The following is a 20,711-nucleotide window of genomic DNA, read 5'->3' as shown; positions in this document are numbered from 1 at the left end:
TACCCTAAATTTAAACATTGGGTTGCAGTTAAAAGAACATTAAGATATTTAAAGGTATCAATTGATAACAAATTAAGGTACTGCAAGACAGGAAATTGGAATCTGAAATGTTATAGTTATGCAGACTGGGGAAATGAGCTGTATAAGACATTCTATTACAGTTTGCTGTTTCAAGTTGATGATAGGATTAGTATCGTGTTCTTCAAAGAAACAAAGAACAGTGGCTTTGAGTTGAGACTGAGTATATGGCATTGTCTTTCACCATGCAAGAAGTGCTGTGGTTAAGGAGTCTAATAGGTGTAATTGAGCCACATACGATTACTGAGTCAACGAACGTGTCTTGTGACAGCACTGGAGCAATCAACATAAAAACATTGGTACATGCAAAGGATATTGAGTGAAACAATATTAAGAGCATAGTTTTCAGACTACAGAGTTTCTTCTGGAATACTATTAACTTTCAAGTTGTTGTAGAAATGTGCATGAACACTTGGAATTACACCATTCTTACACAGATGAAACAATTTGTACTTTTTTTCTTCATCTGTTTCTGGCGGTGTAGAAAATGTTGCATTAAATACGATTTTTCAAGGTTTGCCTCTCTGCCCACAACGAATGTTAATCTTTGCGAAATCATTTTTCTTATAAGAGTTTTTGTAGAAGGTGGTATAACGATCTTCTTCTCTGATTTCCATGACCTTGATGTCACACCAGTTTACAATTTCACCATTTGCGTTCTTGGAAATATTACTATCCACATCTTTCACTAAAATCTTTCAAATCTATTACATCTGAAGTATCTATTTCATTGACTCTGTAAGTGCTGCTCTTTTTCTTGGCCAGTTTCAGTACTGGCACCCACAGGGTTGACACTAATATATGTCCTCCTTTAAGGACTCTCTTTTTATCTTTCTGTGGTGGATTCATTTTCATTCTTTGTGTGGCCTTTGATAAGAAATTTATGAGTTATAACACTAATATGACTCATATTACGTACACAGTATAAAGTACACAGTTATCTGAAAACAAAGCTACTTGTTGCAATACTGAGCTAGATAAAGACGTGAAAAAGTTATATATACAAGCACCAATCTCATCTGAACCTCTTTTGACAAAACTCAAGTGTCAAAAATAACAATATCACACGCTATTTGAAATATCTTATGCTGTAAAATTGTAACACAATGGGTTCCTTTTACCATATGAAGAACACTCACCACAGAGTGATTGGAGAACTGTCTTAAGATCACAGCAGCACGCAATTTTGTTTGGATCCTGTTTCACTGATTCAGTGTCTGCAGCCTTCGCATCTCTCATAACTTTCTTGGAGTTCTAGTTTTTGAGTTCTGGTGCAATTTTTATATACAGTACATACACAACGTCGGTCCTTTTTAGGAGCATGAAATGCTATGTCAAGTGAATGAAATACTGATGTGTGTATGCAAGCTTTTTAGGAAGTGGTAAACCTATCTTCAAATAGGAATCCTCATAATTATGATACATTTCACTAATATTCAGGCTTCCATCTAAATACTGCTTTTTGGAATTCCTTTTGCAGTAGTGAGGATCTTCCCAACTAAAAGAGAGCTTGTGCTCTGTCGCATGCTTAAGACCCTGTTCAACTACTTTCTTTCTATTTCCATGTTTCCCCCTTAATTCTCCCTCTAGCGCACCTGCATATTTCTTTTTGGACCATGAAGATGCCCCATATCGATGGCTAATGCTCAAAGTAGAAAGAAACATGCGTTTACAGACTCTAATTCGTTTCTCTTCAATCTCAAAATGATAAACAATATTTTCTGAGCTATAAATCGTAGTGTGCTCTTTGACATATCTTTATTATGATTCCAATATAGTAGTGATCGCAATACAAATTTACTCTGCTATTTTGCATCTCTCATATTCCAGAAAACAGAATGAAAATTTCTCCTCGTTTCATCATTTATGTTTGTTGCACATCTTAATTTACATTTGTTACCGTAGTGTGATAATAGAGACCTACCAGTAATAGTTTTCCTATTTTCATTTACATGCGGTTCACCAGAATTCCTCTTCTTGCACAAAATTCGTTCCCAAGCTGTTTCATTTCTCTTGCGTTTACCACACTTTACCTCTGAAACCACCATAATAATAATAATAATAATAATAATAATAACATTAGATGTTTTTAAATGTAATTACTGTACAGCCACAATATTAAGAAAATACTATATATTCTTAGTGATTACCTGTTTCTTCCTGTACATAGCTGTTCTCTTATTCTATCACCGTATCAATATCATCTACAACTGGAATGTTTTCAGTACCCAAACAGTATCTTCCTTTGTTTATAATTCCTTAAAATTCTCTATAATCTCCACTTAACATTCTGTCATTAACAAAAATCTGCTTTGGAATCAGAATCTTGAAATAAACCAGTTGAGTTAATTCTCTGCTCCAAGGATGGATTCATTACCTGACATGAGAACAATTCTGTTAATGTTTTTACCGCCAAATAAAAAACATCTTTTCTACATTGCATACAATAATAACAGTAATAATAATAAATAAGAGTGGTGGTAACAGCAGTAGTAGCAGAAGAAGAAGAAGCACTAGTTTAATATTCTACATTATTTTCCTAATGGGGGAAGTGTTACAACTCAAACGGCAACCCTTCTCTTTAGTAATTTTATTGCTGTTGTTAATGAAAAACTGTTACAAAACAAAATGTGATACTTTTCAATTGGAAAAAGGATTAAATAGAATTAATTTGAAAATGTGCTTTATTGTCTATTTCTAATATTCTTAGACTTGTAACAGTTTCACATAGCAAAGAGTTCAATTAAAGTATTCAAACGACGGTAATAACTCAAAAATGTCATTCTTTGAGTTATAACACTCTCCTTCTAAGACATGAACGCTGATATCCAACAACGAATGACCAAATTGCTTCGAGCAATTCGACAACAGCACATGTCGACAGTTTCCATCAGATGTACAGCCACGGAGCTGTTATTTGTTCTCAGATGAGGCATGTGAAAAGATTTCCGTCGTGTTTATGGCCGCGCGACTGGAATCAACATACTCTGAACGTGGAATGGTAGCTGAAGCTAGACGCATGAGACACTTCATTTCGGAAATTGGTAGGGGTTTCAATGTTGCAAGAATCGCAGTGTAAAGAGCGTGCAGAGAAAAGAAAATTTCGTGCATTACCTCTCACCATGGACGACCCAATACCGACAGCCTTCATTTAACGACCAAGAGCAGCGGCGTTTGCGTAGAGTTATCAGTGCTAACAGAAAAGCAACGCGTCTTGAAATAACACCAGAACTCAATTTTGGACGTACGACAAACTATCCGTTAGGACAGTGCAGCGAAATTTGGCGTCAACAGGCTATGGCCTCAAACGACTGACGTGAGTGCCTTTGCTAACAGTACGACATCGCGTGCAGTATCTTTCCTGGGCTCGTGACAAAATCGGCTGGACCCTAGACGAGTGGAAAACCGTGGCCTGATCAAATTAGTCCCGATTTCAGATGGTAAGAGCTGATGGTAGGGTTCCAGTGTGGCACAGACCCCAAGAAGCAATGGACCCAAGACGTCAAAATTCCATTGTGCAAGCTGATGGAGGCATGATAATGGTGTGGGATGTGTTTTCATGTAATGGACTGGATGCTCTGGTCAACCTGGATCGATCATTGACTGCAAGTGGTTATGTTCGGCAACTTGGAGACCATATGCTGCCATTTATGGTCTTGGCGTTCCCAAACTACGACGGAATGTTTTCGGATGACAATGCGCCATGTCACTGGGCCACAACTGTTCGTAACTAGTTTGAAAAACATTCTGGGCAATTCAGTCACCCGATATTAATCCCATCTTTCATTTATAGGACATAATCGAAAGGTGAATTCGTGCACAAAAACCTGCACTGGCAAAACTTTCGCAGTTATAAAAGACAAAAGAGACAGCATGCTTCAATAATTCTCCAAGGGAATTCCAACGACTTATTGAGTTCATGCTATGTCGAGTTGCTGCACTACACTTGACAAAAGGTGGTTCGACACGATATCGGGAGGTATTCCATGACTTTTGTCACCTCCTTGTATATTTACTGTATAACAGGGAATGTTTCCAGCAGAAATCTCCATAAATTCTTGATCGATATACCACAGATTTTTACACTATTGTTTAATATCAGTTCGGACAGACATAGGCTAAATATGTTTTGATATATATTATATAAATACTACTGTGTAAAAACAAATCCTTGTTTAATGTTTTTACCAAAAATCTCGAAACGTCGTTACTTCGGCTTTTTATACAATACTCTAATAGACATGCGGACGGACAAGGGCTTCATATTTTTTTTAAAAATATATCATATATAAACATATATAGTATATAAAGGGGAAACGTTGTTAGCAAAAATCTGGAAAAGTTTTTAGACCGATTTATTTGAAATTTTACCTGATATTCAAATAATAGTTTGCACGGACATCTTTTATATATTTTAATACATGTAATACATAAATAAACATTTACAATATAACAGGGAAAGTTGTTAGCAAAGATTGCGCAAAGTTCTTGACCAAATTACTTCAAACTTTTGCACGATACTCCAAGAAACGCATGGATGGTCATTGGATATATAATTTTGTAATGTATATGGTATATAAATATATACATCCTGGCAGATTAATAGTGTGTGCCGGACCGATATTCGAACTCGGGACCTTTGCCTTTCGCGGGCAAGGTCTCTACCAACTGAGCTACCCAACAAAGACTCACGATCCGTTCTCACAGCTTCAGGTCCGCCAGTACCTCGTCTCTTACCTTCCAAACTTCACAGAAGCTCTCTGAGGTAGGAGACGAGGTACTGACGGAATTGAAGCTGTGACGACGGATCGTGAGTTGTGCTTGGGTAGCTCAGTTGGTAGAGCACTTGCCCGCGAAAAGCAAAGATGTCGAGTTTGAGTGTCGGTCCGACACACAGTTTTAATGTGCCAGGAAGTTTCATAAAAGTGCACACTCGGCTGCAGAGTGAAAATTTTATTCTGGAGATATGCGAGAGTTGGAACTTAAATACTGGTAACTGTTTATTCACAACCGATACAAAAGAGCTACATGTTTGCACCTGTTACTGTCCTTCAAAGTAGTCACCAGCGTTGTGTAGAACCCGTTGTTAGCGATGTGGAAGGCTTAGTATGCCGTTAGCAGAGCCTGTTCTGTTGATGGTGCGAATGGAGCGGTCTACTACCTGTCGAATCTCTGGAACAGTTCTGAAGCGAATGCCACGGAGCGAAAACTGAAACGCCAATGCAACGAATGGCGTCATTATGGGTAGCCGCGAAAGTTGAAAATGCGTCAGAGCCCCTGTATGGTGAAAGTTATGCTGATTCTCGTGTACGACTGTGATGGTGTTATCCTAACGCATTACGTTCCTCCACGACAGACCGTCAATGCACAGTATTACTGATCGTTTTTGGAGCATCACCTGCGACTAGCGTTGCGAAAGAAGCAGATACACTTTCTACGCAACCCACCCGTCACTTTGCACGACAATGTGCGGGCGCATACAGCGCAAGCTATGGCTGCTCCGTTCGGTCGGTGGGACTGGCAAGTGCTGTACCATCCACCATACTCCCCAGACTTAGGTCCTTGTGACTTTAATTTGATTCCGAAGATGAAGTAACCATTTCGAGGCTTTCGCTTCAGAATTGTTCCAGAGATTCGACAGGCAGTAGACCGCTCCATTCGCACCACCAGCAGAACAGGCTCTGCTAACGGTATACTACGCCTTTCACATCGCTGACAACGGGTTCTGCACAACGCTGGTGACAACTTTGAAGGACAGTAACAGGTGCAAACAGGTAACTCTTTTGTATTGGTTGTGAATAAATAGTTGCCACTATTTAAGATCCAACATTCGTATATACTTTATAAAGGGTAAACGTTCCCAGAAAAAGTCTTCAAAATTTGAAACAAACTGGTAAAGCACTTTTAGAGATTACTTCTGGGATCGTTTACCCTTTATAAAGTATGTGTATCTCCAGAATGAAATTTTCACTGTGCAGCCGAGTGTGCGCTGATATGAAACTTCCTGGTAGATTAAATCTGTTTGCCAGCGGACCGACACTCGAACTCCCATTTATCTTGACCACCCTAAATAACTGTTTGTCCAGACGCAAATTACAAAATGTTTCAAGCAAATGTTCTTTCGCCGCCTGGGGTACATCAATCAGCATGATTGCTTTCGTTGTAGCTTTGTTTTTTACAAAGATATGAACAGCGGTATGAGTTTATTAAATGGCACCCTTTATTTTTTATTCGGTAATTCATCTCCTCTCCTAAAGACCTATTCATAAATGTATCACAGTGTAACATTCAATGAAACACAACCTTATTAATTACGTAACACAACATTGATGTTGACGCTCCCAGCAATTAGTGCAGGTACTCGGGGTAATGGAACACATCCACGTGCTGACGTTGACAGCGTCATTCCACCAACCATCGTCAGTTGAAGAGTTGTGGGAGTAGAATGCACACCAACGAAGAGGAGGTAGAAATGCCACTCATCTATGAGGAATGTAAGTTAGCACAACAGTAATTGCAGTACTTTTTTCTTACGTGCGGGTACATTTAGTACAGTACTTTAGTCCTTTCAAATACTGTTGTGTAGAGTAGGCATGCAGTAAAGGCTGTCCTTCCTACAAACTGCATCGACATAGCGTTTCTTTTATTGTTGTTGTTGAAGGTAGGGCTACGCAGGCGACGGATCTGTACAGACAGCGATATCCTGACAAGAACCCACCTTCCTGACGGATGTTTCCTCGTCTTGTTGCGACGCTTCAGGAAACGGGAAGTTTCAACCCACGACAACGCAATCGTCGTAGCACTCTCACAGACGAAGCTGCCGAAGTTACTGTTTTCGCTTCCGTTGCTATGAATCCACATGTGAGCACACGACAGCTTGAACACGAGATTGGCATTCCTAAAACCAGTGTACACCGTATTCTTACACGTCACCGGTCCCATCGTCACCATGTACACCTACATCAAGAATTGCATGGGAATGGTTTCCAGAATCGTGTCAGTGGGCACAGCAACAAATCCTCGCCAACCCGAATTTATTCTCCGATGTTCTACTTACCGATGAATGTCCCTTCTCAAACAAAGGACAGGTAAATACATGGAACATGCATTGTTGGTCCAGCGACAACCAACGATGGCTTAGACAGGTGGAACATCAGCGTCAATGGAGAGTTAACGTCTGGTGTGGGATGCTTGATACTACAAGTAGAGTAAACGGCACAGCGTATGCCAACTTCCTCAGACGAATCCTTCCCCATTTTCTGGATGAAAAGAATGCTTATGTGGCATCAACACGATAAATGTCCAGCACATAATGCCTAGCGTGCACATCGTGTTCTGAACCGAAGGTATCCTGCCAGATCGATTGGTCGGGGAGGAACAGTTATTTGGTCTGCTAGGTCTCCTGATTTAAATTCTCTGAACTTTTATCTTTGGGGATGCATTAAAGACGTTGTCTATCGCGATATTCCAACAACTCCCGAGGACATGCAGGAACGTATCATGCTTGCTTGTAAAACTCTTTATCAGGCAACACTGGAAGCAGTAAATAACTCTTTCATTCAATGAGCGCACCAGTGTATCGCTGACCAGGGCCACCACTTTGAGCAACTTTGAATGTTCTACTCCTGAGCAATTGTACAGGAGAGTCAAAGCATATTTTGTGTTATGTTTTTACTTGGTTTTCATTTGTTTTCTGACAACTCCAGCAAGTGGACGAATTTGTGATCCCGGGCTTAAAGTCAGTGTTGTCTTATGTAATTAATAACGTTGTGTTTCAGTGAATGGTACACTGTGATACGTTTTTGAATAGGCCTTTAGGAGAGGAAATGAATTACCGAATTAAAAAAGTACAGGGTGCCATGTAAAAAAGTCATACCACTGTTCATACCTTTGTAAAAAACAATGATACAACGAAGGCAATAATGCTGACTGACGTCCCCCTTACGGCTACAGAACATTTGCTTGAAACATTTTGTAATCTGCAACTGGACAAACAGTTTTTTAGGATGGTAAACAGCAGCGCGGGGTAGCGTGCAGTCTAAGGTGCCTTGTCACGGTCTGCGTGGCTACCCTCGTCAGAGGTTCGAATCCTCCCTCGGGGATGGATGTGTGTGTTGTCCTTAGAGTAAGTTACTTTAAGTTAGATTAAGTGGTGAGTAAGCTTACGGACCGATGACCTCACCAGTTTGATCCCATCAGACCTTACCACAAATTTCCAAATTCATAGTGGTCAAGATATCTACATCTACATCTACATCCATACTCCGCAAGCCACCTGACGGTATGTGGCGGAGGGTACCCTGAGTACCTCTATCGGTTCTCCCTTCTATTCCAGTCTCGTATTGTACGTGGAAAGAAGAATTGTCGGTATGCTTCTGTGTGGGCTCTAATCTCTCTGATTTTATCCTCATGGTCTCTTCGCGAGATATACGTAGGAGGGAGCAATATACTGCTTGACTCTTCGGTGAAGGTATGTTCTCGAAAAAATGGGACACCCTGCCTATCCTCCGCTATAGCCAGTCCCGCCCGGTTGAGAAAGGTGGAGGGGGAAGGGGGGAGTCACACCTCGTAAAAAACGCCTGGCCAAGGTGATAGTGCCTTGTGAGGTTCCCTTGCCAGGGTAACGCCGAAGATCTCAACGGCAGTAAAGACGGAAATGAAGATCATCAGTAAGGCAGAGCTAGTGGAAGAGGCGGCCCTGCTTTTAGAGTTAATATAAAAGCTTGCGATAGTAAACCCGGAGGCGTCTGAACACATAATGGGCGGCTTTCTGGTCAGTGTCTGTTTCCCATGTTAGGGGCGACTGCAATAATTGCACCAGGAACTAACAATCCCTGGTTCTGATAACCCAGTGGAAACATAAGACAAACAATTAGGAGCTATCATGATTCGTGAAAGTAATAAAAATATTGCCCCAGGTAGTACTCAAACCACCTGCCAACAGGCGGCAACTGGGTATTCGGAGTCCGAGGAACCTGAGCAGCCGCGAACACAGAGAATGTCGGTGATCTGTGCAGACTTCCATCCAGAACTATCACTTATATAGGGTCATTTAATTGTATTGTATCGTATTGTATTGTATGTTAAGTAGGGACCTAGAAACGACGGAGAGGCTCCGTCGCCACCGCAGCCGCTGTGGTCCACAACCCCATGACTACTACCGCAGTCTACTTCACCCCTCCGCCACCCCACACCGAACCATTCTTTCAGGTTTATTGGGCGGTTCGGCCCCGGTGAATCCCCACCCCCAGGGATCGTCTCACAATATACGAGTGTAACGCATACGTTTGCGTGGTTGAGTAATGGTGGTGTACGCGTACGTGGAGAACTTGTTTGCGTAGCAATCGCCGCAAACATCGATGTTTGCAAACTGCCCCAGTCTGTGTCGCCTGGCCACCAAGAGCTGTTGCATAGCGATTTGATTCACGGATCCAGTTATATAGCTCCATCCGTGTATAGCGATTTTACGACTATGACGTGTGGGGCCTGAAGATGGAATCAATGTAATGCCGAAACTGGTAGCACATAAGAAGTTCACTAAATAAATTTCTACAATACATACGGCTGTTAGTAAATTATTGCATCAAGAAATACATTGACACCGGTGTGTCAGACCGACCATACTTGCTCCGGACAGTGCGAGAGGACTGTACAAGCAATGATCACACGCACGGCACAGCGGACACACCAGGAACCGCGGTGTTGGCCGTCGAATGGCGCTAGCTGCGCTGCATTTGTGCACCGCCGCCGTCAGTGTCAGTCAGTTTGCCGTGGCATACGGAACTCCATCGCAGTCTTTAACACTGGTAGCATGCCGCGACAGCGTGGACGTGAAGCGTATGTGCAGTTGACGGACTTTGAGCGAGGGCGTATAGTGGGCATGCGGGAGGCCGGGTGGACGTACCGCCGAATTGCTCAACACGTGGGGCGTGAGGTCTCCACAGTACATCGATGTTATCGCCAGTGGTCGGCGGAAGGTGCACGTGCCCGTCGACCTGGGACCGGACCGCAGCGACGCACAGATGCACGCCAAGACCGTAGGATCCTACGCAGTGCCGTAGGGGACCGCACCGCCACTTCTCAGCATATTAGGGACACTGTTGCTCCTGGGGTATCAGCGAGGACCATTCGCAACCGTCTCCATGAAGCTGGGCTACGGTCCCGCACACCGTTAGGCCGTCTTCCGCTCACGCCCCAACATCGTGCAGCCCGCCTCCAGTGGTGTCGCGACAGGCGTGATTGGAGGGACGAATGGAGACGTGTCGTCTTCAGCGATGAGAGTCGCTTCTGCCTTGGTGCCAATGATGGTCGTATGCATGTTTGGCGCCGTCCATGTGAGCGCCAAAATCAGGACTGCATACGACCGAGGCAAACAGGGCCAACACCCGGCATCATGGTGTGGGGAGCGATCTCCTACACTGGCCGTACACCCCGGTGATGGTCGAGGGGACACTGAATAGTGCACGGTACATCCAAACCGTATCGAACCCATCGTTCTACCATTCCTAGACCGTCAAGGGAACTTGCTGTTCCAACAAGACAATGCACGTCCGCATGTATCCCGTGCCACCCAACGTGCTCTAGAAGGTGTAAGTCAACTACCCTGGCTAACAAGATCTCCGGATCTGTCCCCCATTGAGCATGTTTGGGACTGGATGAAGCGTCGTCTCACGCGGTCTGCACGTCCAGCACGAACGCTGGTCAAACTGAGGCGCCAGGTGGAAATGGCATGGCAAGCCGTTCCACAGGACTACATCCAGCATCTCTACGATCGTCTGCATGGGAGAATAGCAGCCTGCATTGCTGCGAAAGGTGGATATACACTGTAGTAGTGCCGACATTGTGCATGCTCTGTTGCCTGTGTCTATGTGCCTGTGATTCTTTCAGTGTGATCATGCGATGTATCTGACCCCAGGAATGTGTCAATAAAGTTTCCGCTTCCTGGGACAATGAATTCACGGTGTTCTTATTTGAATTTCCAGGAGTGTAGTATTAAACCTGAAGTCCTGTAAGTCAGTAAAACCCTGACAGTCTGCATAAAAGGTGACCTAGAAAACTTATTAAACAAGAACGTAAAATCATCAGAAAGATACTAGGGCCAAAGAAAACAGAAGAGGGCTATAGACTACATTCTCATCCGACAACTGAGAAATTGTCCAACCTTGCAACAGAAATGTGAAAAAAGCTGTTTACATTTTATTGGTATGTCTCTAGGCTTTCCAAAGAAAGACTTAGGCACAAAATTCTTAAATACATAGAAGGACTTAAAACTATACCCCGGATACAAGAGATTAAAAAGCTTCGATAAATTATTAGGATATTTTGGACAGAAAGATATTTAAGCAGAAAGTTGACACATGGGAAGTTAAGTCAGAGAGCGAAGCTCCGAAGAAAGCAGGAACAAAATGGATAGAGGAAAGGAAGGGAGCCAATCCAGAAAAAATGTGTGTGTGTGTGTGTGTGTGTGTGTGTGTGTGTGTGTGTGTGGTGAGTATGTGCGTGTTGTTTAATTGTTACCACAATTCTTTGGAAGTTCTTAACAGATTTACTTCAGATTTTACACGTTACTCTAATAAACCTTTGTATGGGCAAAGGCTACATATTTTTAATATTTGTGATAGATAAATATACATATATAATTTATAGAGGGTAAACGTTATTAGTAAAGGTCTCTGAGAGTTCTTGACCGATTAACTGAAATTATTCACGGTACTCTAATAAAGGTTTGGTCTGTTATAGGCTACACATTTTTTAATATAAGTCCATACATATTTTTAAAATGTTTGTATGTGTGCGTGTGCGTACGTGTGTGTGCGCGTATGTGTGTGTGTGTCTGTGTGTGTGTTTTCTATATTTCCTCCTACCTATCAAAGACGTGGGTGAAAAACAAGCGTAGCGTGCGTCATGTGAATTCCCGGACTTCATCTCATACAGTATTTGAGAATGAGAGTACTTAAGGACTTGTAACACACTTTACACATAATTTCAAATTTTCCCGAAAAGTTTTCTTGTTTACAGTCCCTATAAAATGGTGAAAGGAAAAATATTTATCGTTCACTATTTTTCCGTTGTGCATGCAGAAAACTACCGCATGAAGCACGACTCTGTAATTTATTAATTCTATATCATTAACTGTATTCGCGACACATTCTACACAGAGTATGCGCATGTACCACTGATCGCAAGTACAAAATTATATCATTGTTAGATTCATAGTTCAGGAGATGTGATGTCATAAACAATGAGATACTTGAAGAACTACCGCACGCGTAGGCGCTGTCGCTTTCTTCCTTTACCTGCACCTACCTGTGAACTCGTTGCAGCAGATCGCCGGTAGGAAATCCATCGCCGGTAGGAAATCCGAGGAAAACCTACCATACTGCAACTCACACCAGGCTACATACAAACTAACTGTTCCAAGAATCGGGAAAAGGTCTTAATTTCGAATGAAATGGGGGAATACTGGCAAAACTTTGGTATATTCTGAACCTTGATAATGTACACGTTCACTGCCGTACTAATCTTAACACAATCATGAACAAACCATTTCACTCACGTTAGCAACTTTATGGTAACGTATTCCCCGAAATCAGAACAGCTCCTAAGCACGGGTTGTTCTTAAATGAAAATGCTCTCCACACTATTAAGTTTATCGGTTTCTAATGCAGTCAACTTTTAGTCACCGATCTGCTCAATATGCAACGCAGAATTCCTGTCTTTTCTCCTACAAAAAATTACTTAAGAAATCCGCGGTTCCGAAAAAACACGTCGGAATAAATATGCCTTCACTTTAAAACACTTTTGAAACACGTAGCACAACTAAAACCGGCAAATTTAACTTCCTTCGGAGCTCATACTACACACGACCGTACCATTGAAAGTCTGGGCTCCAACTCTTAGACTGCTGTAAGCATTCTATATCTCCAAGAGAAAAGATGGGCGAAAAATAGTTTGCTCTGATTGTTCAGTTTTCTTTAAAGCCAATAGAAAAACATTATTCTCCCGCGTTAGTCCGCACTTTTCATGACTAACCAATTAACACATAACACGCTTTCGAAGAATAAATTTTCCGCCGTCCGTCATGGCCGTGCGCTTCTAGGCGCTACAGTCTGCAACCGAGCGACCGCTACGGTCGTAGGTTCGAATCCTGCCTCGGGCATGGATGTGTGTGATGTCCTTAGGTTAGTTAGGTTTAATTAGTTCTAAGTTCTAGGCGGCTGATGACCTCAGAAGTAAAGTCGCATAGTACTCAGAGCCATTTGAACCATTTTTGTAATTTTTCCCGAAATAAATATTTAACATTCTGGTATATTGTTTATACTTCACGTTATTAACTATTTTCATTTGCACCAGAATTAGCTTTACTTTTACCATAAACTCCCTAACCCACTATGGTACAAAATTCCCCGTTGTACAACGTTCACCAGTAGAACACTGATCTAAATATTTACTTTAGACCATATTCGCCCCGTCGAGGGTTCGAGTCCTCCCTGGACCTTGGGTGTGTGTGTTGTCGTTACTGTAAGTTAGTTTAAGTTAGATTAAGTAGTGTGTAAGCCTAGGGACCGATGACCTTAGCAGTTTTGTTCCATAGGACCTTACCACAAATTTCCAATTTTCCATATTCGCCCATCATTCACACTACTTAAAACAAATTCAAAACTGTACAAACATATATAAACAAAAAAGCTTTCAAGAAATAAACAGAATAATACACAAAAACATTATCTTGACCTGTCTCTTGAATGTCTCTGTGCACTACTGCCCTCTAGCATATGAAAATTAGACCTACGTACTCGACTGAACACACTTCAGACTATATGTCACTGTCTTGTACAGGCGTTGCCGACCGTAACGCCGTATTCTGCCTGTTTACATATCTCCGTATTTGGATAAGCATGCCTATACAAGTTTATTTGGCGCTTCAGTGTATATCAAGGCGTTCATGGTTCCATAAAATGGAGCCTGAAAAAGATGCTCAGTTAAAACAGTAAAAATGGTGTTCAGAATGAAATACCCATACGGCGTTTGCTATTTTTCTTTTATTGACGGATAAGTAGTGTCCAACAGTCAACATACAGCAATTGTGATTGACAACAGTACTCGTAGGTGACGAGCTTCAACAGCCATTTCAAATCTGCCAGTTAAAAGTTTTCTGTTCCGCCTCATCGCACACTTTGAAGTAACTGTAGCTCTTCAAAAATAAATCTGTAACTTTCTTTTCATTTAAAAAAAATGTACCTTAGGTGTATTTGCAAGTAAAAACTGTAGTCATATTTGGATAAAAATAGCTTCATTTGAAAAAGAAAAAAATTGGGTGAAGTCGCTAATTAACATTTTTGAAATGGCGGTCAACTCGAAGGTACCGGGCTCGAATCCAGTTGCTGAGAACACACTGGGGTAACAAGAAATTGTTGACGATGATTCGGCCATCACACTAGTCCTCTTGGTTCATTGTGTCAGTGCGGGTTTCATCTCCTCTCCGTCAAAACACAAACACAGCTCAGGAATCCCAAAAGCATTCATCACAGTGATTAGCACACTTACGACACGACACTCACACTTCTAGAATAGAAGGTGCCAACTAGCACGAAGAGAGGCATCCTTTTCAATACGGAAACAGAACCTACTAGTTGGGATCACTCAGTCAACAATGACTTTGCTTTACCATGTGTATGAGTAACGTATTTATCCTTAAAAGGAATCCGACAGACTGTTTGCTGAAATTGAAGATCGTATAAAAACCTGGTGAACGTTGTTTTTGAAGCATTATTATGAAAATATTGTTCTGCATGTAACATTAAAGTGTTTCCCGTCTGTTTGGCGGCGAATTTTAGACTTCTTTATTCGGTAATTTACATTCACAAGTAGTTTATGTATTAATTGTCCTATAGATCAGAACAATGTACATTTGAATCTAAAAGAAAGAAATTTGTGAATGCAGTCATTAATTGAAATCGCATTAGCGTCTCAGCTACAAGAGTTGTCAACCAGTATAATGATCCCTTACCAAAGTCCAAAGTACTCGTCTAAATTCTCCCATTGAATAGTTTTCCATGTCAGAGATAGTGAATTACAAGGGGAGGCTTTCAAAGGAACAAAGCTTCAAAGGAACCCATTGTTTCAAAATTTGGGGAAATGAGGATAATGCAAGTGGTAAACAACTTGACAGGCATTGTTTCATAAGAATCGATTATCTTACTTTCAGACAATATCATTACCTCAAGGTAACAACCGCTACTGGTAGTGTACCAAGAGCTTACCTCACAAGTCGCAAAAGTTTTAATGGCTTATAATAAATGGCATCTCAAAAACTTTAAAGAGTAGAAAATAACTTCCTTATTGAAAACAGAGTAATTCTGTTAGCTAAAAGGTATGGAAGTCGCAGACAGTGATTCCCATCCATTTACATATCATCACCATCTCGATTACGCAGTATTTGCTGTAAATAATTAGATAAATGAATTTTCTGTCGATTTTTGTGTCATATTTAAAGTTTGGTATGAGCTGCAGAAGTTTGTTAGAATTAGGATTATATGCAGTTTGTATTGCCTAAAATACAATACCGAAAAATACTCTAGTCTTCAGAGTAGGAAGGATCGCTAAAAGCCATGTGTATCTACTAACCGTATTATTATTGTAAGTAGGATAGTGGAAGGGTTGTCTTGTGATGCAGTATTTCTGTTACAGTTGCAGCATTCAAATTTCTTCCTTCACCAGCCAATAATGGCGAAATGAAACGGCATTTTAAATGCTGTTTTATCAACGGCAGACGAATGCTTCCACCGATTTCACGGAAAGCGTTGCGCATTGCGGTTCCGTAGAACATGGAGCATCGATTAGCGAAGCCGATCGCTGGCTGTCTGTATGCTTTGTAAACTCTGTCTTTGTCTATCTGCCACCACAGATGTAACTTGAACCTATTCTCCTCTCAAACTCAACTATTAGAAGAGAATATCTTCATAATTTCGGCTTACACTGAGAATGTGCAAGATAAAGAAGACATCACATGACTCGACGTCAACCAACACGAACTCCATATGGGTAATAAATTGTCGATATACAGCAGGAGTCCTCTGCGGATATCTGTTTGTTTTAGACTGGAAGAAGCTAGGGCAACAGAACCATCAGTTCATTGACGTTGCAGGTCATCAAATATATATTAAGGAACGAACTATTTATCTATCATTTATTCGATTAAGTCTCACATACTTCTCATCATATCAGTCACGTGTATGTTTTGTCTGTGACGATGAAGTTGATGAGTTTAAGCCTTGCTCTCTCGAATACTACGTAATTGCTACATCATTTAAAGGGGGTGTCTCATGATAAAAAAGTAGTGTTTAGGCTTCCTATAATTTCGATTACTGTGTCTACGTAACTTACAAAACTTTTCTAGTTCAAATCAGTGTGCACAAAGCAAGTACCTGTAACAGGAAGTGTAATGTAATTGGCAGTATTTAACTTAACTCCCTTTCTCTTATCTCCAGTATCTTGCTGGTCTTCAGACATGGAGGAACAAGTCAGATTTAGCAAGGACGTGCCAATGCACAGGCTATCATCTTGTGGAAGGTACTACAACGATACTCGTCTGAGCCGATTTAAGAAAACCACGGTAACCTTACGGGAGAATGGCTGAGCTTCCATACCAGCCCATCATCGCACTAGGCTTTTTGTATTTTTCTACGAATACTACTCTTTCTGATGTTGAAATTTTATCTCAGATTCGACATACGTCCAGTGTTTTTCTGCAGTCGTTAAAATCAGTGTGCTGTTACTTTATACGGCCTTTGGCAATTAAGTCCACAACTCTTGTTTTTTATTCTGTAAAAAAATAATTTCTCTTTTTATACTAGATAAGGAAAACGCATCTTCTGAAAATTTCTTTTATATTATTACGATAAATTGCGGACTTGTAAACCACAATTTCTGAAATTCCAACCATTGGACACTGCTATTTACTGACTGGCACGTCTGAATCGTTTGATCATTATGTAACTTTGGTATTAGGCATGCTACTCTGTTATCGGGAAAACTTACATATATAAGCACAGAATTCCGTTCCTGTAGTTTTCAAAGAATTTCTTAGAAACCATTCGGCAACAGACAGACGTTAATGCAGAAATACGGAAAACTGAATTCCAGGGTTTATTCTACGTTACTGTTGCGTAAAAGAACGATCAAAGAAGTGGAGTGAAAGATGAAAAGTGTTACGAAGTCCCGGCCACGTCTGCTGATATGCTTTACATGTTGTTAACAGAATTTGTTATCCACCGACATTAAAGGACAACCAATGAACCGAGTGATGGTGAAGACACGATGTTGAACGGTAGCCGATTGAAGACTAATCGCGCCTTTTGCACTCTATATCATGATAAATCAGAAAAGCAGTCTCTGTGAAGGGGCCAGCAGACCACCAGATGCACCCCGCGAAACTGAAGTTTAGTCCATGTCCAGTCATTAATGTGGTAGATGTATGCTGAAACCGAGAAAATTTGTTAGTATGATAACAACTTTAGCAGGATATAGCTCCTTAATTTAGGCCACTAGTGGTGTTTGATGTGAAATGAAGCAAATAACGCTAATCACCTGTCGAGAAACTTCCAGGACGCACTTCGGATCCACTCGGCGCTCTTAGTCAGTCTTCAGGGAATATCACGAAGCAACGACTATTGCGCACTTATGAATAAACAGCTGAGGTTATCCTGTAGTTTGCATCACTGAACAGTGAGCCGTGTGCGTCTCGCGTTGATGCCGTCCATAGCTTGGCATCTCGCAATATCGACAGTGGCGTCTCGCTTTCTTAGTGTGTTCACTGGCGCCACTACGTTTGCTCGCCTTGTCTGAGGGTGAGCGGCAGCACCAGTGCTTATCGATAGCGCGTACTGTGGGAAAATCTTTGGAGCAGCCTCTAGTATTTCCGGGTTTTCGTGGTTGAGCAAGTGGAGTTGGGACGAAGCAGCAGTGTGGTCCGGACAGCCAGTACTCGCTCGACTGCTGGCGACACACATGCACTGCCCGACAGAAGGATGTGGTTGCGAGAGCACTACCACGTCAAGAGGACTGGATTCAGCAAGTTTTTGTTGAATGGACTCTGATATTCGATTAGTGCAACTTTCACCTGTGTGTGTGTGTCCGCCCGTCGAAGTGACCTCATGGCAATAAGTTGAGGAGCACCGGAAAGAAAACCGATAAATCCGCATTTGCTGTTAATACAGAAAGTAAAAAATAGTGATCTCTAAATGGCTCCACGAGCTATAAAAAGAAGAAACACACCATAGAACACTTGATGTTGCGTTGTGCTGAAAATTATTTTGCGGCTGCATGTGTTACTCCCGTATCTCCTCCCTACAACTCAAACACGCGAATGCAGCAAAAGTGGATATATCGGGTTTTGTTCCGGCGCTCTTCAGTTGTCAGTCGACGTTTTGTATTGGGATCTGTCCTCCGAGCGAGGTGGCGCAGTGGTTAGCTCACTGGACTCGCATTCGGGAGGACGACGGTTCAATTCCATCTGCAGCCATCCTGATTTAGGTTTTCCGTGATTTCCCTAAATCGTTTCAGGCAAATGCCGGGATGGTTCCTTTGAAAGGGCACGGCCGATTTCCTTCCCCATCCTGCCCTAACCTTGTGCTCCGTCTCTAATGACCTCGTTGTCGACGGGACGTTAAAAAAACACTAACCTAACCTAACCTGCAATCTTTCCCGCGCCTGACTTGAGTGGGGACACCCGTTGATTGGTCGTTCGGTCGGTCGTCGCAGCGGACGACTTGCATTTGATCTTCCGACCGCTTCTGGCTTCTCCGTGTTTGTGCCGACTTATAATTCGTCCGTGTTGTTTCACAGTGACTGGTTTTAGTATTGTGAATTGTTGTGTATATAGATCCGCGTAGTCAGCGCATACACAACTTTCCCAATAGAGCGCGCCCCGCTAAGCACAACAGCGCAGGCGCAGCGCTCGTCCGTCTCCGCACTACGAGATGGCGCTGTCTTAGAGACGGACCAAATTCTGCTTCTGCCGATCAGCGTATTAATATGTAACGCAGTCAATGAGATTGCTGCTAACGTAGAATCTTTTCTCCTCGCGGATCACACTCGCGCAGTGATACCTGAACGCGCGAGGTATTATAACGAGTGTACAGACCTCCGATTAGTCAGTCTGCATTTGTCTACATTAGTCTGTACCAGTCTGCATTGGTCTGAATTTGTCTGCATTAGTCTGTACCAGTCTATAGTCAAGTTTCAGTCTGCGCCTAATAAGATTATCATATTCCTGTACATAGCCATGAAGATAAATGTATAGACACTTTGTCAAGTATCAAAGATATGTGAGAATAAGATTAACGTATCAAGACCAAAGGAACTTCAGACTGTCAATTGTAAATAGCATCCAGAATCAAGTTAAGTAAGGTTTATGATTGTTATTATTTTAATAAATGTGTGTGAAAATTAATCAAGTTCTGTTTAAAATGGTCACCATCAATCTGCTACTCTAAGCGTGCAAGTGACATTTCTATCGTCTGACCTAACGGCAGAAGATAAACACGCCACGATAACACCACGAGACATATTGCTGACACTCGCCTACTTTGTTAGAGCGACAAGTCAAATAATCTGATGGTGTGTGTCCGAAGGTCTTACAGTACGCACACCACATGAATTGTTGCTGGAATTGTTTAAAAAAATGGTTCAAATGGCTCTGAGCACTATGGGACTCAACTGCTGTGGTCATTAGTCCCCTAGAACTTAGAACTACTTAAACCTAACTAACCTAAGGACATCACACACATCCATGCCCGAGGCAGAATTCGAACCTGCGATCGTAGCAGTCGCATGGTTCCGTACTGCGCGCCTAGAACCGCGAGACCACCGCGGCCGGCCTGGAATTGTTTTCCCAGATCCGTGTGTATCTTGTGATTTTGAGTGAGCAGTTATTTTAATGCTGTCTGCGTACTGAATTTGAAGGGGGTTGCGAACGGACATCAGGTCGGTTGGGGGCGCAACAGCGAATAGGTCCGTACAGCATGAGGGCGTGCTGCCACTGTCGGATAGAGGAGGGGTAGCTGTGAGAGCGACGACTTCGTTGCACACCGAACCCTGGGCGTTTAAGTTGAATGAAGAGTTACCTGCTAATGCAACCTCGACTATTTTGAGGTCTCGCCTTTGCTCAACAGGTTGTTGATCCCAGGTCCGCTGAGCCGGGTGGCAACGAGTGAAGTGTATCGAGGTGGTGAAATTTTGCAGCCGTCTTTCTCTATTTGTTATTCATCATTGAATTTAGTATTGCTCTTATTAGTGAAGTGCAACCAGCGGTATTTTCTGCCTTGTGGCCACTAACGCCCCAGTTACCTGCCCTGGATGTTAGCGTACTTTTCCGGCAGTGTACCTTTCCTCGTCATGTTGATGATGTCTAACATGGCGTGTTGTTCGACAGCCTCTTGTATTGTACTGTGCATATTTGTTTTGGGAGGCCTACCTTGGTTCTAGTGTTTCCTTCGGCCTTGGGTGTTTTCTGAAGACGTAGTGCTGTGTGTCTCTTCACCCTTGCCTAAAAATATTCCATCGTTGTACTGGTGATCGGACGTTAGGTGGATTGGTTAGTCAGTCGGTCGGCGCTTAAGCTGCCCCTAGTT

This window comes from Schistocerca gregaria, chromosome X (genome assembly GCF_023897955.1).
Source record: "Schistocerca gregaria isolate iqSchGreg1 chromosome X, iqSchGreg1.2, whole genome shotgun sequence".
Classification (NCBI taxonomy): Eukaryota; Metazoa; Arthropoda; class Insecta; order Orthoptera; family Acrididae; genus Schistocerca; species Schistocerca gregaria.
This window is presented reverse-complemented; position numbering follows the sequence as displayed.